Below are 23868 nucleotides of genomic sequence, written 5' to 3' on the forward strand. Positions count from 1 at the left end.
CAATGAAGAAAGGATAGCATTTTCAACAGATGATGCTGAAACAATTTGATGTCACAATAGTCAAAAGATAAACAAATCTTGACCTGAACTTCACATCTTACAGACAAATCAGATCAAAATGAATTATAAATCTAAATGTAAAACATAAAACTTTTAAACTTTTAGAAAAATAATGAGATAAAACCTTCATGACTTGAGGCTTAACAAGCAGTTCTTAGGTTTGGCACCAAAAGCATAACTCATGAAAGAGAAAAATGGATAAATTGAATTTCATCAAAATAAAAAACTTTTCTCTGCAAACGACATGATAGGGAAATGAAAATACATACTATAGACTGGGAGAAAATATTTGCAAAAATCACATATCCAAATGAGAATTTGTATTTAAAACCTATAAAGAACTCTCAAAGCTCAACAGTAGGAAAACAAATGATCCAATTAAAAATGGGAAAATGATTTTATCAGGTTTCACTAAAGAGGATACATATGGCAAACAAGCACATCGGAAGATTGTCAACAGCATCAGCTACTGGGGAGATGCAAACTAAAACCACAATAAGATGCCTCTATATACCTATTGGAATGGCAAAAATAAAAAATACACAATATTGACTGTTGGCTAGGATGCTGAGTAACTGGATCTCTCATACATCAGGCACAAAAAGTTTCTTATAAAGTTATACGCTTGCCATATAATCCAGTAAATTCATTCCTGGGTATTTAACCAAGAGCAGTGGTTCTCAGGTGTGGATGATATTTGCATTTGTCAATGTCTGCAGACATTTTGGTTGCCCCAGTTGGGAGAGTTCTACTGGCATCAGTAGGGGCCAGGGATATACTAAACATTTTGCAATGCACATGGCAGTTCCCTCACAACAAAGTATCTGGCCCCAGATGTCAAAGTTGGTAGTGCCAATGTTGAGGCAAGAAACTTTGTCCTTGAGAAATGGGGATTTATGTTCACATAATAATCTGTACATGAATACTTACAGCAGCTCTACTCACAATTGTCAAAAACTGGACACAACCCAAATGTCCTTCAAAGGGTGAATGGAAAAACAAACTCTGCTACATCCACACAACGGATCAGTACTCAGCAATGAAAATGATTCACTGTCGATGAATGCAACCACTTGGCTGAATCTCAAAGACATCATGCTGAGTGAATGAAGTCCATATCAAAAGTTTACAGATTGTATGATTACATTTATATGGCATTTTGTCAAAAAGACAAAATTATAGTGATGAAGAATAATAGATCATTGGTTACCAGGGGCTGCTGGAAGAGACAGAGAACAATTACAGAGCCATAGCATAAAGGATTATTTTAGGATGGTTAAATTATTCTGTTTACATATACATATATTTCATGCATCATCTTCTTCTTTCTGGGCTCCCCCTTCTTTGCTATGACAAATTCCAGGCTGAAATGGCTGCATTCTCTAAGTGTCTATGTACTGAAACCTTGTCCAAGGATCTCCCTGTTCTTTCACTGAAAGTTACTCCTTCCCTTCCTGAGTTCCCACAGCTGTTTGTTTTCCTGTCTGTTACACATTCTGCCTGTTGGTGTAATTATTAGGCCATGTGACTTTCTCCCTGACCACAACACGATCACAAAGGCAGGAACTGTGGCTCATGTATCTTGGAGTTCCCCACAGTGCCTAGCCTGGCATCAGGGCTCAGTGTGCATTTGTGGAAATGAAAGCCTTGGTTCCCAGGAGCTCAAGCCCACTGGGACCAACAACAGAATGAAGGGAGGTTGCCTACAATTTATGACAAGCAGGCAGCCCATCTCCATGGCCTGAGCTGCATAATAAGCAGGAAAATGAAGCAAAAGGACTGAGTTGGCCCTCCAGTGTCAGAGAAGATGAACAAAGCTTATTAATGCACGGTAATACCAGCATGACATCAGAACAGCTTCCCCCAGCAACAACCCAGTTCTCTCACTGTGATGAAGTGCTCTCCCTACTGCTTCAGACTTTAGCCACTTGGGATCTGCATTATTGCTTTGTAAAATTGATGGGCAGTGGTACCATCTCCTAGTTTAAGGAATTTCTGTTAGCATTAGCGAAAAGCAATGGCTTTGCAATTTCTAAGGGCATTCCTTGCAATAGGAAAGTGAATAAAAATTGGGCCAGACTGGAACCATGTCCATCTCTAATCCCTGTGGCTCCCCTGCTCAGCCTCCTCCATGTCATCAGGAGCAGGTGTGAGCTCAGGTCTCCCAAGGTGAGGAAGTCTTATTTATACTTAACCCGAATGGGGCAAGAGGGGGGATGTTCATCTTAGTGAGCCTTTTTCTTTGATCCCCTAAGGAGGTTATTCAAGATCAAAGTCTCTTTTCCTTCCAAACTGCTTGGAGATGTTTCCCAATTTTTAAAATCCAACCTGCTCAACAGTCTTGTGTCTTAAAAACTATGCTTCTTTAGAAAGGTGACAGGCAGTGGCAGCTGGATCTTTCTGGCAGTCAACTGCTCTGGGAGAGGAGGGTTGAGAATGAATCTGAGTTTTTCCTTCTAAGTCTTTGGATTTTCAGTAGCCCAAGATGGCTTTCTTCACCACCACGTTCTGGAGCAGAGGTGACCGTTTCTCTTCCTGAGGTTGGGGAGCTGAGTATCACAGTTAGACAACGGTGGGCCACGTGCTGGTGACATGGATCAAACACACAGGCCACGAGGGAAAGCAGGAACAGGCCACAGACAGACCCAAGGCTCATGCTATTTTCTGCCTTACTGAAAAGATGAAACATAGCTGTATCCCGGCCTCTTCAAGTGGCAGGAAATGAAAAGTACAGAAAATCCATCCACAAGAAACAAAATCAACAAGCACAAAGGGAGACAGAGGGAAAGCTCTGGAGAAGGTAACCAAAGACATCTTTTTTTTTTTTTTTTTTTTTTTTTAAATGAGAGGGAGTCTCGCTTTGTCGCCCAGGCTGGAGCGCAATGGCCAGATCTCAGCTCACTGCAAGCTCCGCCTCCCGGGTTCACGCCATTCCCCTGCCTCAGCCTCCTGAGTAGCTGGGACTACAGGAGCCCACCACCTCGCCCGGCTAGTTTTTTGTATTTTTTTTTTTTTTTTTTTTTAGTAGAGACGGGGTTTCACCGTGTTAGCCAGGATGGTCTCGATCTCCTGACCTCGTGATCCGCCTGTCTCGGCCTCCCAAAGTGCTAGGATTACAGGCTTGAGCCACCGCGCCCGGCCTTTTTTTTTAACTTTTATTTTAAGATCGGGGATACACATGCAGGTTTGCAATATAGGTAAACTTGTGTCACAGGGGTTTGTTGTGAAGATTATTTCATCGCCCAGGTACTAAGCTTAGTATCCAGTAGTTACTTTTTCTGTTCCTCTCCCTCCTCTTAGCCTCCACTTTCATGTAGGCCCCAGTGTCTGTTGTTCCCTTCTGTGTGTCCACGTGTTCTCATCATTTAGCTCCTACTTATAAGTGAGAGTATGTGGTATTTGGTTTTCTGTTATGGTATTTGCATTAGTTTGTTAAGGATAATGGTCTCCAGCTCCATCCATGTTCCCGCAAAAGTCACGAGCTCATTTCTTTTTGTGGCTGTATAGTATACCGTGATGTATATGTACCACATTTTCTTTATCCAGTCTACCATCGATGGGCATTTAGGTTGGATGATTCCATGTCTTTGCTATTGTGAATAGTGCTGCAATAAACATTTATGTGCATGTGCCTTGATGGTAGAATGATTTATACTCCTCTGGGTATATACCTAGTAATGGGTTTGCTGGGTCGAACAGTAGTTGTGGTTTTTAGCTCAAAGATATCTTTTTACTGGCATGCTGAATACGCTTGGACAGGGAGGGGACTGGAGCCCTGCTGCTTCTGAGCCCTGAGGGCAGGCTGACGGACATGCTTCTTCTTCTCTTTGGGGGGGTCACAGGACTGGCTGCAGCACCTGTGGGTTACCATGCTTTGGCAAACCCACCATTGTGGTGTTGCAGTGCCTTTACCATGTCCAACGGGAAGGAGCAAATTCAAAAAGCACAGCTTTGCAAGCAGAGACAAGGTTATTCCCTTTGGGGTTTCTATATAACCTACTGTGTAGACTGGCTCAGAATCATACCTACCTCTTCTGCATGCAGAGAGGTGATTCATGGAGGAGCATATGGCCAGGCTCTTCTCCCTGACTTTTTTTAAAATCCAAAATTGGGTTGATTTCAACTCAACTTACTATCACCCCCAATTCCCCATCCGTCCTTGACTTTGGACTTAGAGTCTTTACTTCGAAGGTTAAAAGCTGTGTGTTATGGACTGAATTGTGTCCTTCCCAAATTCTTATGTTTAAGTCCCAGCCCCCAGTGGTGGTTTGAGGATAAGATTTTTAAAGAGATAAGTAAGTTAAAATGAGGCTGTTAGGGTGAAGCCCTAACCCAATATAACTGATTTCCTTATAAGAAGAGGGAGGCGGGGCGTGGTGGCCCATGCCTGTAATCCCAGCACTTTGGGAGGCTGAGGCAGGAGGATCACCTGAGGTCAGGAGTTCAAAACCAGCCTGGTCAACATGGTAAAACCCCATTTCCACTAAAAATACGAAAGTTAGCCAGATGTGATGGCGCATACCTGTAATCCCAGCTACTTGGGAGGCTGAGGCATGAGAATCACTTGAACATGGGAGGTGGAGTTTGCAGTGAGTCAAGATCCCACCACTGCAATCCAGCCTGGGCAACAGAGAAAGACTCTGTCTCAAAGAGAAAAAAAGAAGAAAGAAAAAGAAGAGGAAGACACACAAAGGATGTACATGCACAGAGAAAAGGCCAGGACATAGCGAGAAGACGGCCATCTGCCGTATTTTGTTATAGCAACCCTAGCAAACAAATATACCATAGGGAGCACATTAGAATTCAGGAAGCAATGACCATGGAACATTTTCATTTCAGTGATCCACTTGTATTTCAGGAAAATCCAGATGAAATCTCTGTACCTCAAGCAACAGCCATTTATTTATACATGTATGTATGTATTCATCCACCATTCTATCCATCCTTACTAGTTTTTCCTGTATCATCAAATATGACAGCAGTGAGAGAAGGAAGGCCAGAATGAGCTGAGAAGAATCCTGTAAATCCTATGGGAAAGTAGAGGAAGCCTGCATTAGTGGTGATGAGGTCAAAAAGTGGCTTCAGGGATTTATAGGTGAAAGAAACTCATCAGTGACCATCTGGATTAATTGTTGGGCAAGACTCCCTAGAGGCAGGAGGCAGAACTGGAAAAACCTGTTGAGAGTGGCCCACCCAGTAATAACTTGAAAAGCTTCCTCCTATCCACTGCAGCTGGACCGCAGGCCACAGAGCCTTGGGGGCCACGTGGATGCAGATCAGAGCCTTGTCTGCATCTAAGAATCAGCCACTTCAGGCTCATCCCAAACCTCTGCAGAGCAGCTTAAGAGGTTTCATTGATGGACAACTTCAGGTGCTGAAATTTTAAGGCTCACTTGGGTTTCCTTCATACCTGTGTATCTAAGAACATCCAGCTAAATCTTGCTGACTTATTCACCACAGCATACAAGGCCTTCTGTGACGGCCCCAGCCTCAGCCCCTCCATACCCCCAGGCCACTCCTGTGCTCCAGTCATAGAAAACCACGTGGGAAGTTCCAGCACACACACCGTTTCTTCACTTAATGACTGCTGCACATGCTGTCCCTCAGCCTCCGACACTTTTTTCTCCTGCTTCCAACTCATCCTTCGAGATTCTGATCCATAGATGCCCTGGGAAGCTATCCCAGATGGCCTGGGAGGACAGCCCTCATCCGCCTCCTCTCAGTTTTCACTGTATAGGGGGTGGGTGGGGAGCCAAGAGCAGCTTCCATTTGTGCGGTATTTTTTAGGTGTCAGGCCCTGGGGACCCCGTGATTCTTTATTCTCCCAACAGTCCAAGAGAGGAGCACAGGGCAGCATCATGGCACGCAGGCTTCTCCCTCTCCCACCTCCATCTGGCCCCTGGCCACTGGGCTCTTATGACACCGAGGGCTTCTTTATCTTCCCCGCACTCCCAACTCACAGAGAGCTCCCTGAAAGCAGGGCCATTTGCCCCTCCCCTGGACTTCCCAGGGCCCTGGCGTATAACAGAGGCTCAATAAATATTTGTCGAATGCACTGTTCTTTGATACTTTGTTTTGTTACTTTGATTCCATTGCTACGAAACTTTTAGATTTTCCATTTTTTCCAGCAACTTATATTTTCCTAAAGCAACCACCTGTTGCACCCAACATTTGAATTTTGGTTGTAAATAATGCTGGAGAATACTCTTCCATATTACTTATTAGTCTCTAGGAACCTGCATTTATCTCCACCTTTTTGTTTCTACTTCAGAGTATCCATGTTCTCTCACCTTCTTCTCTTGACTAAGCAAGTCAGTGATTTCTCTAGTTCATTATCTGCCCATTTATTTTCCAGAGAATTAGCTTGACTTACAAAAATCCAATCTACTGTTTTCTAATTTATCTATCTTTTTCATATTTATTTTTTTCATAGCACTTATAAAAATGCACCTTAAATTGGATACTTGATTCATCTTTTCTCAAAGTTTGAAGGTATGTTTTATTTTCTGCTTGGTTTACATTTCCATTATCATTATTTCTTAGCTATTTAGAATTTTATATTTTAATTTTTTCTTTGATCAAATTTGAGTTTCAAAAGACTGTCGAATTTGTAAGTGACTAAGGTGGGTTTTTTTGGTTCTACTCTATTATTTCTAGTGTTATCTCATTGATGCAAAGGATGCCACTCAAGCTATTTTTACTTCATGGAATTTACTGAGGTTTTCATTATAGATTAATATATGATCCATTTTTAAAGTTTTATGAGACTCTGTAAAGAAGATGCAGTATCTATTGTCAGGAACCAAATTCAATATATATCTGTTACTCAACTTTATTCTTATCAAAGTTTTTTCATGGCTTGATGAGAGATGAGTTAAAATTCTCACAGAACTATGCAGTTTCTGGGATTTCTCTTGGATTTTCCTATAGTTGTGTCTTGTTTTATGTATAATTGTATTATTTCATATCATGCATAAAATGTATGAGAGTTAAGTCCCCATTAGAGACTATGACCTTTATACTATTGTGTCTTTTCTAGTTCAATAGTTTTTATTGTCTTGAATTCAACCCTGACTCAGTATTTAATATAATATCTCTGATTTTTTTGTTGTTGTTATTATTTACTTGATCATTCTTTGTTCCTTTGAACTTTTCTGAACCACTTTGTTTTCAGTGCATTTTTAAGCTTTTTTATGTAATTAAATGAATTTTTCTATTTCAAGATAATTGTAGATTTACATGCAATTGTCAGAAATTATACAGAGATGTATTGGGTATCTTTTACCCAGTTTCGCCCAATGGTAACATCTTAAAAAACTATAGTACAACGTCACAACCAGCATATAGACGTTGATACAATGAGATCCAGGACATCTCCATCACCACACAGGTCCCTTATGTTGCCCTTTTACAGCTACACCTACTTCCTTCCTCTTTCTGCAAACATCTCCCCATCCTTACCACTGGCAGCCACTAATCTGCTATCTCGCTATATAATTTTGTCATGTCAGGACTGGTATACCAACGGAATCATGATATGTAACCTTTTGGTATTTTTTTCTCCCACTCAGCAAAATTTTTTGGTGATTCCCTGTATGAATGTATCAATAGTACATTCTTTCTCATTGCAAAATAATATATATTTCATGGTATGAACATACCACAGTTTCCTTAATCATTCACCCATTAAAGGAAAATTGGGTTTGTTTCCAGATTTGTTGTTATCATGAACAAAGCAGCTGTGTACATTAATATACAAGTTTTTGTGTGAACACAGTTTTCATTTTTGGGGGGATAAATACCCAAGAGTGTAATTTCTGGGTTGCATGGTAAGCATGTATGTAGTCTTCTGAGAAGCTGCTATACTCTTTTCCAGAGTGGCTCTACCATTTTATATTCCCACCAGCAATGTATGAATGATCCAGTTTCTCTTCATCCTCACTTGCATTACGTGTCATCACTGTTGTTTAATTTAGCCATTCGGATAGGTCAATAGTGTTAGGGGGAAAGAGTTCATCTTATTGTGGTTTTAATTTGCATTTCCGTAATGGTTAATGATGTTGAATGTCTTTTCATGCATTATTTGCCATCTCTAGCCTCATGAATAAAATGTCTGTCTGTATCTTTTGCCCTTTTCCTAATTGGATTTTTAAAAAACTGTTTACATTTGATTGTTTTTTGTATATTGTAGATACTACTCCTTAGTGTGATATGTGATTTACAAACATATCCCAGACTGTAGCTTGTCTTTTCAGCCTCTGAACATAGTGTTTCACAGAACAAATGCTTTTAATTTTGATGATGTCCTGCTTATCAGTTCTTCCTTTTATGAATCATGCTTTGGGTGTGAAGCCTAAGAACTCATCATCTAACCATAGTTGCCAAAGGTTTTCTTCTATATGTTTATTTCTAAAGTTTTTGCAGTGTTACATTTTATGTACATTTAAGTCCATGATCTATTTTGAGTTAAATTTTGTATAAAATGTGGAACTTAGATTAAGGTTCTTTAATTTTTCTTATTTTGCCTATGGATGTTCAGGTATTCCAGCGCCATCTGTTGAAAAGACTATCGTACTTTATTGGAGCTGCTCTTGCCATTTCATAAAAAATCAGTTGGGCATGTTGGTATGGGTCTATTTCTGCACTCCCTATGTTTATCCATTGTTCTATGTGTGTATTCACCTGCCAATACCATACAGTCTTCATTACTATAGTTATACGTCTTAAAATTGGATAGACTGATTCCTCCCACTTTATTCTTTTCCAAAATTGTTTTAGCTATTCTAGTTCCTTTGCCTTTCCATATAAAGTTCAGTATAATTTTGTCTATAGCAATAAAAAAAATCTTGCTGAAATTTTGGTAAAAATTAGGTTAAACCTGTATATCAACATGGGGATAAATAAAATACCTTTACTATGCTGAATATTCCAATTGATGAATATGGTATATCTCTCCATTTTATAGCTCTACTTTGATTTGTTTCATTAGCATTCTGTAGTTTTTAGCATACAAGTCCTTTACATGTTCTGTTAGGTTTATACCTAAGTATTTCTAATTTTTTGAGAAATTGTACATGGTGTTTTTTGAAATTTTGGTTTCCAGGTGTCTGATACTAGTAAAGTCAGTTCTCCATATCCATGAATTCTGCATCTATGGATTCAATCAATCACAGATCAAAAATATTTGGGAAACAAAAGGATGGTTGTGTCTGTACTGAACATGTACAGTCTTTTCTCTTGTCATTATTCCCTAAACGATATAATATAACAACTACTTACATAACATTTACATTGTATTACATATTGTAAGTAATTTAGAGATGACAAAGTATGTATCTTTGGGCATAAGTTATATGCAAACACTACATAGTTTTATATAAGGGACTTGTGCATCCATAGATTTTGGTATCTGAGGGGTGATCCTGAAACCAATCCGCCACAGATACGTTGGGACAACTATATATAGAAATACAATGAATGAATGTTGACCTTGTATCTGCAACCTTGCTGAAGTCACTTATTAGTTCTAGGAATTCCTTTCCTTGCCTGCCTGCTTTCCTTCCTTCCTTTCTCTCTCTCTTTCTTTCTTTTCTTTCTCCTTCCCTTGCTTCATTCTTGTAGATTCCTTGGAATTTTCTACATAAACAATCATGTCATCTGTAAACCGGGCTATTTTTGTTTCCCTTTATTATCTAAAAGGATATGTCTTTTCCTTCTGTATCTTGTCTTATTGCACTGGCTAGAACTCCTAGTACTATATTGAATAGAAATAGTAAGACCAAACTTTGCCTTGTTTTTAATGTTGGGGGGAAAGTATTCAATCTTTCACCACTAAGTGTAATGTTAGCTATAGGATTTTTGTAGATACTCTTTTCCAAGTTGGGGAAGTTCCACTTTCTTCCTATTTGTCTAGGAGTTGTTATCATGAGTAAGTGTTGAATTCTGTCAAATGCTTTTTTCTGCACCAATTGGAACAACAATAATGTGATTATTTTCTCTTTTGTCTGTTAATATGAAGAATTAGATTGGCTTACTTGTAAAAATTGAACCAGCCTTGCATCTTCAGAGCAAACCACACTTGGTCAGTGTATAATTCTTTTTATATATTGCTAAATTCTATCCATTAATACTTTGTTAGGGATTTTTATGTCTATGTTTACAAGGTATATTGGTCTGTAGTTCTTTTTTGTTCTGTCTTTGTCTGAGTTTGGTATCAGGAGAATATTAACATCGAAAAATGAATTGGTAAAAGTTTTCTCCTCTTCTACTTTCTGGAAAATATTGTGAAGAATTGATAGTAAATCTTCTCTAAATGTTTAGTAGAATTAACCAGTGAAAGTATCTGGGCCTGGAATTTTCTTTTTCTGAATTTTTAAAATTGTGAATTTAATTTACTCAATAGTTACAAGGTTGTCCAAATTATCTCATGTTGAGAAAGTTGTGGTATTGTGTGTTTTCTATTGCATCTAAATTGTCAAATTGATGTGCATAGAATTTTTCTTAGTATTATCTTACTACCATTTTGATGTGTACAGAGTGTATACTAATATAATCTGTCTCACTCTGGTAACTTGCGTCTTCTTGTTAGTCTTGCCAGAGGGTTGTCACTTTTATTCATCTTTTAAAAGATCTAGCTCATTGTTTCATTGTTGTTCTTTATTATTTCTCTGTTTTCAATTTCATTGATTCTTGCTCCTGTCCTTATTATGTACTTACTTCTGCATTCTTTGAATTTATTTTGCTCTTTATATTTTCTAGATTCTTGAGGTGGGAGCTTAGGTCACTGGTTTGAAACTTTTCCGTTTCTTAAAATAAGCTGTGAGTTTCCCTCTCAGCACTGTTTTGGCTATGTTCCACCAATTTGACGTGTTGTATTTTCATTTTCATTCTGTTCAATGTATTTTTATTTCTTTTGAGGTTTTTAAATTTTTTGAGGTTTGCTTTATGTTCCATGTTATAGTCCATCTTGGTTTATGTTCTTGGGCACTTGAAAATAATGCATTCTGCTGTTGCTGGGTAAAGTGTTCCATAAATGTCCATAGATCCTATATGTTAATGGTGTTAAGTATTTTTATGTGTTTTGATTTTCTGTCTAGTTGTTCTGTCAATTGTTGAGAGAGGAGTGTTGAAGTCTCTAACTGAAATTGTAGATTTGTCTGTTTCTCTTTTTAGTTGTGTCAGTTTTCATGTCACATATTTTGTAGCTCTCATGTTTGGTGCATACCTTTAGCATAGCCATATCTTCTTGGTGGATTGACACTTTTGTTAATGTAGAATGTCTTTCTCTGTCTCAATTATTTTCTTTGCTCTGATGTCACTTTATCTGATATTAATATAGCCACTCTTGCTATCTTTTAATTAATGTTTGCATGATGTGTTATTTTTGACCCTTTTGCTTTCAGCCTATCTATATCACCCTATACATAGCATATAATTGGTTCATGTTTTTTTAATCCACTCTGACCATCTGTCTTTAAATTTTTGCCTTTAAATTATTCAAAATTAATATAATTATTAATATACTAAGTTTAAGACTGTCCTTGTATTTCTTGTTTTCTGTTTGTTCTCCTTGTTTTTTCATTTATGTTTTTTCTTCCTTGGCTTACTGTGCATGACTTGGGCATTTTTTAGAGTTTTATTTTGGTTTATACATGGTGTTTTGGGGTGCATCTCCATGAGTAGTTTTTTAGTAGTTACTCCAGGTATTACATTTTGTATATATAACTTTTCATGGTCTACATGCATCAACAGTTTGAGTGAAGTGTGGAAAGTTGACCATCCTTTACATCCTATTGCCCTCCCTTGTTTATAATAGTCTAAAATGTTTTCTCTACATCTATTTAGAATCACATCAGTGTTATAATTTTCACTTCAATTATCCAACATAATTGAGAAAATTCAAAAGGAGAAGGAAAGCCAATTGAATTTACTATCTTTGTTTACCGAATTCTTTCTTCTTTCCTGATGTTTCTTGATTCCTTCTTTCATCATGTCCCTTCTGTTTAAAGAACTTCTTTCCACTTCGTTAGTGTACTTATTTTGGTAATCAAGCTAATCTGAGGATAGCTTGATTTCCTCCTAATTCCTAAAGGATATTTGTACTGGACATAGGTTTCTGGTTGACAGTTCCTTTTTTTCTAACACTTTAAAAATGTTGTATCACTTCCTTCTGACCTCTATGGTTTCTGATGAGAAATTTGCTGTCATTTGAATTGGTTTTCTCTTAGAGATAAGATGTTGTTTCTCTCACTGCTTTTAAGACTTTCTTCATCTTTAGTTTTCAGAACTTTAATTATGATGTGTCTTGGTGTGAATTTCTTTGATGTATCCTATTGGTCATTCAGCTTCTTGAATCTATAGGTTTATGTGTTTTGTCAAATTGGGGGATTTTTCAATTATTATTTCTTTGAGTATTTAACTCCATCTTCTTTTTTTATCTTTTCCTGGAACCCCAAATGATATAAATTTAGTTTTCGTTATAGTGCCACAGGTCCCTGAGGCTCTGCTCTCTTTGTTTTTCACTCCATCTTCTTTCTGTTGCTCAGATTCAGTCATTTCTATTGTATCTTCCAGTTCACTTATTCTTTCCTCTGTTCTCTCCATTCTGCTGTTGAGCCCACCTACTGAGATTCTTATCTCAGCTGTTACATTTTTCAGTTCTAACATTCCCATTTGGTTGTTTATGTTTCCCATTTCTTTGCTGAGATTATTTTATTGGTGATATTTTTATTGTTTCATTTGTTTCAAGTATGTTCACTATTACTCACTGAAGCATTTTTATAATGACTGCTTTAAAACCTTTTCCAGATAGTTTTAACATCACTATCATCTTGATGTTAGTGTCTATTGATGGCTTTTTTCATTCAGTTTGATGTTTTCCTGGTTCTTGGTATTGTGAGTGATTTTTGACTGAAAACTATGCATTTTGGTATTCTATGGTGATGAAACTCTGGATCTTATTTAAACCTTGTCTTAGGTAACATCCTGTGATGCTGCACTATCAGGGGAGGGTGACACACTGCAACCACCAAGGTTAGGAGATGCTCCTCATTGCTGCTGGGGTGGGGTGCTGGCTCCCACTAGGCCCCTGCTGATTCCACTCTGGTTGGGAAGGGTAGAGGTGCCTAATTTCTGCTCCATACATGGTCTCCACGGACACTACCAGGGGGTGGCCTCAATAATACTGGAGCCAGTGGTTAAAGTCTTGACTCTCCCCATTTGGCCTTCTCTGACACCACCACAGTGGGGAGGGGGCAGACTGACCTATTATTGCTGGGGGGAGGAAGAAGTCCAGGCTCACCAGGTGGTCTCCAGTGACACTGTAGTGAGGCAGGAGGGGAAGGGAGGCCTCGTTACTGCCAAGTGGAGATGAAAACCCCAGCTCCCGACTAGGCCTCCTCTGACACAACTGTAGTGGTGAGGTTGCATAGACTCATTATAGCCTCATGAGTGTGGAATCTGCACTCCCCACTGGGCCTTTCCTGGCATGGGTGAAGGTGGGGCCACAGATTTTTCTGTGCTGCCTGGCTAGAGGAGTCTTCTGCTTCCTCTACCCCTTCCCCTCTTCCTCCTTCTCCTTCTTCTCTTTCTCCTTCTCCTTCTTCTCTTTCTCCTCTTCTTTCTTCTCCTCATTTTTCTCCTCCTCTCCTCCTTATCCTCCTCCTCATCTACCTCCTCTTCTTCTTCTCCTCTTCCTTTTTCTCCTCCTCTTCCTTCTCCTCCTCCTCCTCCTCCTCCTTCTTCTACCCCTTCTTCTCTCTCTCTCTCTTTTTTTCTCCTTTGTGTGCATTAACTTTTTCCAGGTTGCCAGCTTCTTCAGCTCTAACTCTGGAATGTATGAGGCACAAACAAAATTCAGGGAGTTCCTGCTGTGTCATTCACTGGGTCCTGAGGTTCCTAGCTTGGTCTACTTTCTAGTTCTTACCTTTCAGAGTCTTTTATGTTTGTTTGAAATGTAATTTCCACTGTTTTTAGTTGGACTTAGCAGAAGGAATAGGGATGAGTATTCATCTTCCTGGGAAAAATGTGCATTTTTGAAATATATATTGTATGGTTGGGTATTATCTTTCATCCAATCTGAGAGCCTTTCACTTTTAACAGGAGGTTTGTCTCACTTACATAATAAATCTTAATCCTGATATTGAATGTTATGTTTTGTGTACTTTTAAAATGTTACACATTAATCAATTATCAATAGGCTGTTATTCGCTGTCCTTTCCATCAGGCAAGGGTTTCAGGAACACACCAAGTTGCCTTGTTCCCATCCCACCCCCAGTTTTTTACTATTATTATTATTTTACAGAGATGGAGTCTTGCTGTATTTGCCCAGGCTAGAGTACAGTGGTTCAGTCATACCTTAATGTAACCTCAAATTTCTAGGTTCAGGTGATTCTCCAGCCTCAACCTCCTGAATAACTGGAACTACAGGCATGTACCACCTTGCCTGGCTAATTTAGTTTTTAGAATTTTTTGTAGAGATCTATGTGGCCCAGGCTGGTCTTGAACTCCTGGCCTCAAGTGATCCTTCTGCCTCAGCCTCCCAAAGTGCTGGGACTACAGGCATGAGCCACTGCCCTGGCTTATCCTGTCAATTTTACAGTTCTAGAAGAGATAAAGGTGGAAAGATTTTCCCAAAGATGAAAACATTCCATCAGCAGACCTAAGAAGAGGAAGTGACTGGTTGACTGGGGCCTTCTTGGCGGCCATTTTTCTGACATTTCATCCAGAACTAATTTCCTCCTTCCTTTTTTTATCCTTCCCTTCCTTGCCTCTTGTGGACCAGGCATTTTCCTAGGTTCTGGGAGAGGAAGGGAGTAGATCAAACCACTATTTTTCTTTTTCCCCATCTCAAAGTTTTTATCTATGGTGCTTTGTGGGTTTCTTTTTTTCCAATAGACTTTTGAACATTGTGAAATTAGCCAAAAAGAAAGCAGCTAAAATTTAGTAAGGGCAAGAGGAAGAGTTAAGCAGGTGCAGAGAGCAGAAATCTTCAAGTCTCTTAACATTTCCAGTTTTTAATCAGGGTGCAAATGTGGTTGGTTGTAGGCAGGGAGCTGCCTCAGTGTGACTGCTAGGCTTTGCTGCCTTCGTCAATCCATCCAGCGTGACATCCCATACAACTTTAGTGTTTACATCCCCCTCACTGGGTGCTGAAAAGTCTGGGATCCCCCTAGACACCTGGTAATTCTGTTAATGCCTGCTAGTCTGGATCCATATCTCAGAAGCTCCCTGACGGAATTTCTCCATGCTCTTGGCAAGTCACAAAAGAGATGTCTCCTGGGAACTTTAGCATCTTGATCTCTATTTAAATATTGAAATGACAAGTCTTGGCCAAGCCCTGTTCTCTCCTCCCGCTAACTTTAGTCTTCGAGGGCCAAATTTTGTTCTCAGTTTCCTGTATATGACTTCTACCAAATCCTTCTAATTTTCTTTTGTCTCTAGTGACTTCCTCTCCTGCTGTCCTGTCTTCTAAAGCAGTCTGAAATGAAATTTGCCCCCAGAGCTGTGCACAGAGGAAATGGGGAACAGATCATTCAAGAAGGAACACCCCACCCGCAAGCCCTGTGCTAGACTCGCATGGGTAGGCATCCCCAAAGTGTTGCACCCTCCACACCTGGGCAGCTCACTGCTTTTCTGAACAGCAGGATTTGTGCTTCCTAGCTGGTTCTCCACTTAGATATTTATTTAGATGCTTGACAATGAAGTATCAAGGAGCAGAGCAGGTGTAATGTCCTCATATACTGCTGCCATCTGTGCGCTCCTATGTTCCTCTTAGGCGACTGGGCACATGTAGAGCTTGCTTCTGATGGCATTTGGATTGGAAATACATTGACCCATTTCTCCTGATAGCACAAGTTTGTGGGGGAGCTAGGTGAAGTGTAAATGCACAGACAGCAGAGCAGATCTGTTTGTGGCAAGAGAGGGAGCCCCTCTGCCTTCCCGGTCCTAATCCCCTACCACCCTTCTCCCTCTCTACTCCTGGCCCCTGGCCTGGACACCATGCTTTCAGAACAATTCTAGAGCAACTATTAGCTGGTGATGGCGTCTGCTGCATTCCCTCCCAGAGACACCTAACTTTGACATTAACTACTGGAAGACCCGTAAAGTCTTCCAAGCCAAGGAAGGAATATTGAATGCTATAATTTCAAGACAGCTATAGGTCAGCTGGGGAAATGTGCACAGCAAGAATGGAAGCTTCTGGATACCCCTCCCCTGGGAAGGCAGCTGTCTGGGGCCCCTATTTTGGCAGTCAGCTCTCAAGGCATGCATCAGTGCACCTGAAACACTCTATAAATGGAAAACTCAGAGCACAACGTGTCACATCGACACCACCAGTATGCACAGTGGAACCCACACAGTTAGTTAAATTTAATTTCCTGCAGAGACATGGTGGGGACTTAGCTCAAATGTCACCTCCTCAGGGGAGTCTTCCCTAAACCCAGGTTGAGTTGAGTACCCAACTGAGTGCCCCACTAGCTTCCCAAATCCCTTCCCTGTCAGCACGTAGCCCATTCCAAGGTGCTGACATGTCTGTCTCACCTATTTGTCAGGGAGTTATCTGAGGGTGAGGGTCACATTTTATGGATATTTGCAACCTCAGTGCCTAGCACAGTGCTGGATACATAGTAGACACTCTTAAATGTTTCTGAAGAGGGACCATGCCAGCTGTGTCCAGACAGCCACCAAAATGACCCTTCTGCTGACTTATTATGGAGCCTGGCATACTACAATAATTTTTTTTTTTTTTTTGAGACAGTCTCGCTCTGTTGCCCAGGCTGGAGTGCAGTGGTGCGATCTCAGCTCACTGCAACCTCCGCCTCCTGGGTTCAAGCAATTCTCCTGCCTCAGCCTCCCGAGTGGCTGGGACTACAGGCATGTGCCACCACACCCGGCTAATTTTTTGTATTTTTAGTAGAGACGGGGTTTCACCATGTTAGCCAGGATGGTCTCTGTCTCCTGATCTCGTGATCTGCCCACCTCGGCCTCCCAAAGTGCTGGGATTACAGGTGAGAGCCACCGCACCCGGCCTAAAAAATATATATATATATATTTGAGTTAAAAAGTTAGTCCTATGCCTCAAAGATCCCTTTCCAAAATTGAAGCTTCATTGGGAGGGATAATTGTTACCGATATTTTGGGGGGTTGGTTTGAGCTGAGCTTTGCAGAATACTTGACATAGGCTTGGCACTTGCAGAGGACCTCTAGGAGAGAAGAGAGTGAGGTATCCTGGGCCTCAGTGGCATAGGAATGAGAGAAAACCATTGTTGCTGGAAGTGTAGGTCTGAAACCTGATTTCTATGTCACCAGTAGTTCTTCTCCCAACTTTTTTTTTTAAATTATTTTTAGAGTTGGGGTCTTGCTCCGTCACACAGGCTGGAGGGCAATGGCATAAACATAGCTCACTGCCACCTTGAACTCCTGAGCTCAAACAATTCTCTTGCCTTAGCCTCCAAATTTTTTTCCTTATTAAATATAAAAACATTAGAATATACTCTTCAAGTGAGCCAGGTATTAGAAAAACACTACGTGACACACAATAGGGACTCAGTAAACATTTGTTGAACAACTTATTTTAGGAACACTGCCAGCCACACTCTTACTTCTTTCTGTGTGGCTCTAGCTTGCAAGGATAAGAGAAGGTGGAGGGAAAGGTAGAATGGGCCAGGGCTGGATTCCAAACCACAGCCCACCCACAACTCTTTATCTGCCACTCTTTATTGCCTGTGTTATGGGAACTCTGCCACTCTTTATCACCTGTGTTATGGGAATTCAGAGCAAGGAATGACACTACTCATCCTGGACTGGGTTTGGAAATGCAGTCATACCCCAGAAAAGAATCCCCTTTCTTCCATGTGGAGGCCCAACCCCATGCCCAGCCCCAGATGATTGAGTGGTGATGTGGGTACATGTGGTGCATGCACAGGGTGTGTGGCCACAACGGGCAGCCCCTGAGTGCCTCTGCTTGAGAGGACTCTCTCAATGGCACGGGGCCAAGATGAGGTCCTTGGGCATGACAAGGGCCACCTGCAGAAGGAAGGACATCATGGTTTGCACAGTGTGTGATGGAAGGTGTGTGTAGTTAATTATTGGCGGCTAGGTTTGGTGCTTAAACTAGCTACCACCTACACAGGTTGAGAAAAGGAAGAAAAAGCAGTTAGAATGCAGGAAAGAGGGAAAAACCCCACCTCACCCACTTAACAGGCTCAAACTGCTGCTGCTAGCCGCCTGTGAGGCGGGGACAGTCCCCTGCAAATGCCCTGCTTAGACACTTGGGTTGCCGTGGCGAGCACCTTATGAGACAAAGGCGTGAAGGCCTTCTCCGAGCACAAAGGCAGACAAAGGCACTTGCCCGGTCCTGCAGGACCAGTCCTCATGCTGGATACCGAATGGCTCAATTACTATGCCTTGGACCAAGGAAGGGGGTGGGTGAGGAGGAGAACTTTGGGAGAAGTGAAGCAGAAAGAATCTTTGTGACAATGACAATTTAAGAAACACTAGACAACCAGCTTGCTGGGGCGCTTCTAAACCTTCTGCGGGGAGGTGAAGCAGTGGAGCGGTCATGTGGAAAATTCCCTTTCTCCTCCATGCACAGTCATTCCCAAGCTGAGGGAAAGGTATTGTTTTCCTCGTGAAAACCCTCATTCTGGACAAGATTCCATCAGGCTAGGAGAAAATGCCTTCACCTGGGAAGAAGTTGTATTCAGTAAGCGTAGAGGACTGAAGGGTTGAGTCATGTTGGTCTCTTGGAGATTTTTGGTTTCAAGGAGATTCAAATGTGTCTGATTTCTTAAAATGTAATTAGACAGAGAAAGGGTTGCATCTGGCCAGACCATGGTGGCAGGGGATGTGGAGGGAGGACTGGCGTCCCTCCTTCCACACGCTCCCAGGCTTCTCTATGTATTTGGGGGCAGCATTCATACTTGACTGGTTAGAAATCCTAAGGAAGCTTCTAGCAGCATTCAGCCCCCACACTTCCCATCCGTGGAGCCTTGCTGGGGAGCTGTCTCCGCAGGTTTGCTGTACCTGGGCTGCAGCTCTTGGCAGCTGTGCCCATCGACCCTGATGAGCCCCTGCACGTCCCACTGGGTAGACAGCAGCTATGAAAACTGTTCTACATGTCTGCTCAGATCAAGGTATCATCTGCTGCACCACCAGACAGCCTGCCCACCTCAGCCAGCCCTCCACCTAGAACAATAGGGAGCATGGTTGCTGCTGGTGTGTGACAGCCCTGCCAAAGGTTGCAACTTAGGAGCAGAGATTCAAGCCAGTGCTATAAATAAGCCAAGCTTTATTTTCCTACAAGCAGCTTGGTTTTATTACGGTTTGATGCTGTAAATGTGGTAGATATCAGATCCACCTACAGACAGGCCTGCCTTGAGCCTCCCATGGTGCTTCTCGCCAGGTGCCTTTGGCAGGGTGACCGAGCCAGGCCACAGCTGGGACTGTAGCATGGGGAATGTTCCAGGCACTCACTCAACATCACTAGAGCTGGCAAGGCTTGCTCTGAGCCAACCCTTGTTCTACTGTCTTGTTCCAGGTAGAACCCATCAGCCAAAGCTCCTTCAATACTAGCTCTTGTCTCCTGACCTGGTCAGAAGCATTTACCAGCAAGGGCCACTTTCCTCCGACCATTCTATGTAAATATTTTCCAGCTTTTCCGAGGGAGGCAGGGAGGCTCTGCAGGCGATGGCTTCAGGACGTTTTAGTCCCATCTAGGCCCCTGGCTGGGGCTGTTATCTCCCACCCAAATTGGAGGCAGCTGCTGCCAGATGTGTAAGAAACTCCCAGGTGTGCAAGAACAAAATGAGGAGGTGTGATCATTTACATTCAGTACATGATGGTGCGAGCACAGACTGTCACCAAGAGATCTGTCTTCCTGCCAACTTCTACACTAAACAGAGGCTCTGATTTTTAAGAGGGGACAATCCTGTAGGGGACAGAGAGGGTCTGGACCAAGCACTGAGAAAGAGGCCTGCTAGGCAAAGTCAAACCATGTCATTGAGGGAGAGGCTTTGGCCTTGATTCAAAACTAGGCTGACCCAATGCCCTGGTTTGCCTGGGACAGTCATGGACTATGCCCGCCATCCAAGTTCTATTTTTAATGGTGCCCCTTTTACTCACACACACACAAAATCCATGTTTGGATGATAAGTTTTGTGATTACCCTATTCCAAAGATGAGAAGGAGTTAGGCTAGAAATGCATCCAGAGTGACATGTGGGACGTGGGGCCCCAAGAAAGTTCACTTGGCAGTGCCTAGAGGAAAGAGATGAGTGGTAGAAGGCCAGGTTGGTTCATTCTCAAGCATATTTAGAACTGCAGCCTTGTTGATAATTTTCACTCATGACCTCGCAGAGTGTGATGCTGGAAGGGTCTTTGGGGTGGTCTAATTTACCTCCTCTCTTACTGGAAGAGGACATTAGGCTAAAAGAGATAAAAGTGACCTGCCAAGGTTACGCTCCAGTTGCTGGCAGAGTGGGGATAGAAACTTGTCCTTAAGGGGTCAGGTCCAAGTACTCTTTGCTGAGACAGGGGGAGATGGAGGACCCTGAAAGAGGCTGCAGAGGATGAAGAGACACATGGAAGCTTCTGTGGCAGCTCCAGGGCAGGGAAGCATCCTAGACTACCCCACAGTTCCTAGATGGTGGGATGGGAGGACAAATACTGGTGGGGTTTAGACTTGCTGAGCTTGCTTGGACGTGAGCTCAGGTGACACCTGGAGTCACAGGGGACTGCAGGCGGAGCCAAGGGCAAATGGGCTCTCCAAGGTAGTGACCGAGAGGGACCAAAGAGATTAACTGGCAAACAGGACTAAGAATCAGTGAAGAAACAGGTAGGTATGGAGATCAAACGCGAACAGGATCAAATGAGTAATTTATGGAATCTAAATACTGTTCTGTGGTTCAAATTGTAGTGAAATCTGAGAGGCAACTCCTGATAACAGCTACCTTACCCTTGGGTACCGTTTCCCTAGCCCCTTCTTGGGTCTGCAGTGGGGCACAAACCTTAAGCCAGTAACAGCTTCTACCTCTGCTTGGTAGCTGGGAAACTGAGTCACAGAGAAAGTGGCTTTGTCCTGTCTTACAGGACCCTCAGCAACAAGAGTGTGACTAACAAGCCTTGAGAGTGACTCCAGAAGCCTGCTACCACAGTACCCCTCGTGCTTCCACTGCAGTCACACCTCCTGTGTGTGCTCTCCTGTTGGTGAAGGGGTGGAGTGGTGGATTTTTCTATGAATTTGCTCGTCTGAGTGGGCCCCGCAGGAAGAAGCCCAGCATGAGAGTGTGGGGATCCTGGCTTTCTGGTCCTAGTTCTATTGCTGGCTGACTAGCTATGCAGTGGTGGCTAGTCACTTCTTTTCCTGTCCCTCCTGCTCTTCCTGGTTGTCAGATGAAGGTTCTGGCTTGTGCTATCTTCAAAATCTCAATGCTTTTGTCTTTGCAGGGGGTCTGACCTTGGTTTAGTCATCTGCTTAGCTGTGAGTTCATCTTTTGCATCTTCTTGGCAGTCTCTCTATAGAGCATCTTCACAGGTTAGAGAAGGTGGAGCTATGTGATTGAGGGAGGGGCTTTGGACTTCAGTCAAAATTAGGCTGCCTGGGGCAATCATGGACCATGCCTGCCATACAAGCTGCATTTTTAATGGTACCCCTTTAAATATTTGTCCTCAGGTCTCAATGACCTTTGACAATGTAGAATGCAACATTGGAACGTATGACAATGTAGGAATGCATGCAAAATATAATTTTTAAAAATATCAGCTGGGTGCAGTGGCTCATGCCTGTAATCCCAGCACTTTGGGAGGCCGTGGCGGGTGGAACACTTGAGGTCAGGAGTTCAAGACCAGTCTGACCAATATGGTGAAACCCCATCTCTATTAAAAATACAAAAAATTAGCCAGGTGTGGTGGCAGACACCTGTAATCCCAATCAGTGGGGAGGCTGAGACAGGAGAGTTCCTTGAACTCAGGAGGTGGAAGTTGCAGTGAGTTGAGATCGCGCCACTGCACGCCAGCTTGGGCGACAGAGTGAGACTCTGCCTCAAAACAAAACAAAACAAAATCATATTTGGCCCAGATCTACGTTTTTTGCCTCCCACAAGTTTTCATGAGGTTAAGTTAAATATGTCAACTTACTGGCCGGGCGCTGTGGCTCACGCTCGTAATCCCAGCACTTTGGGAGGCCAAGGCAGGCAGATCACGAGGTCAGGAGATTGAGACCATCCTGGCTAACACGGTGAAACCCCGCCTCTACTAAAAATACAAAAAATTAGCTGGGCGTGGTGGCGGGCCCCTGTAGTCCCAGCTACTCAGGAGGCTGAGGCAGGAGAATGGCATGAACCTGGACAGCAGAGCTTGCAGGGAGCCGAGATCGTGCCACTGCACTGCAGCCTGGGAAACAGAGCAAGACTCCATCTCAAATAAAAAAAAAAGTGAATTTATTTCAGACAGCCTGCAAAGTGGATAGCTCACTAGAGCAAACATACAATCACCGGCAGGCTGACTGTAGTCAAAATAATCTACTGTCACCCTGAATAGGTTTTCTCACATAACATCTACAAAAACCCGGCATACCGTTGTCACACCCACATGGTGCCTTCTGATATGTGACATTAGAAAACCTCAATCTCCTGAAAAAAATCATAAAATAGTTTCAGTATAGATGAACTCAGCACACGTTTTTTATTCAGTGAAACTTCTTTCTTTGATGATGCCTGTTCAAATATTTGCAAATATTGAGACTACACCCACAGAAATCATCCTCTGTTGCTGAGGCCACACAATCGGCAGAAACCAACAGGTAAGACACAAAGGACTGAATGCCACTGGAGGTCACACAAATTCCAGGAAACCTCAGGCCATCTTAGCCTTCCTCTCCCACCCCCAAGCTGTTAGTTTCTAACTGAATGTGCTACAGAAGCCAGCCAGAATACCATGAAAGTCAGCAAGAAGGTGAAATGGTGAGAGGAGGAGGGGCCTTTGGGTAGCATCTCTTTTCACCTCTCACTCTAGATGTGAAGCAACTCAGAGGGGGCTGTGGCCTCTCAAGTCGGGGAGGCCATGAGGACCACTAGAAGCAGGCCTGGAGGTGTGGTCTCTGGGGCTGGGCTCTGCCGCTGCCCTCTCTACCCCAAAATGCCTCTGAGATGCCCACGTAACATCCAGGGGAGCCCAGGATTTCACCCCCTGAAAATGGGAAGGGATGGAAAGTAGGGGATGAACAAGAGAGAAGCAAGAAGAAGCAGATGGTAGGAGAAAACACTGGATGGAGGGAATAAAGACCAGAGGCTGGTGAGCAGAGAAAAGAGGCGAGCATCCAGGGCCCAAAAGCTGCTTCAAGGTCATGGAAAGCCAGCCTGCATCTGAAAGGAAAGGTCCTTGCAGAACAGAACTTAAAGCAGGAAACAGAATTAAGCGTGGAAAACAAGACAGGCCGATGTGCCTGAATCTGTATCATTCTAAATCAGTGTATCAGACGCCCAGAACTCTGACAAATCAGGGTTCCCAGACAAACCCAACACTTGGTATGGGCAACACTTCTTTATTATAAAACTAACATCACTGAAAGCTTTTTTTTTTTTTTTGAAGACCAAAAATATCACATCTTAGGCAAATGAGTTGAAAATCCCTCAGAGTGACACCCTATTTTTTTCCACCCATTTCTAAAGTCAGAGGACACCTGGTAAAGAAACTGGTTTTTAGGTAAAGAAATGCAATTCCTGGTGCACGCGGTTTCCTGGTGGTACAGCACTGAAGTGACATCATGGAAATATTTGTGTCTCAAGGTCAGTCTGCAGGGTTTCTGTGTGAA

At 42.4% G+C, this 23868-nt stretch overlaps 1 protein-coding gene across 2 annotated transcripts in view; it reads right to left on the reverse strand.

Moving 5' to 3' along the window:
- LOC101012313 (acyl-coenzyme A oxidase-like protein) overlaps nucleotides 1-23868 on the reverse strand; it is a 163529-nt gene that overhangs the window by 44937 nt on the left and 94724 nt on the right. The window lies entirely within an intron of this gene.

Source organism: Papio anubis, chromosome 14 (assembly GCF_008728515.1).
Source record: "Papio anubis isolate 15944 chromosome 14, Panubis1.0, whole genome shotgun sequence".
NCBI lineage: Eukaryota > Metazoa > Chordata > Mammalia > Primates > Cercopithecidae > Papio > Papio anubis.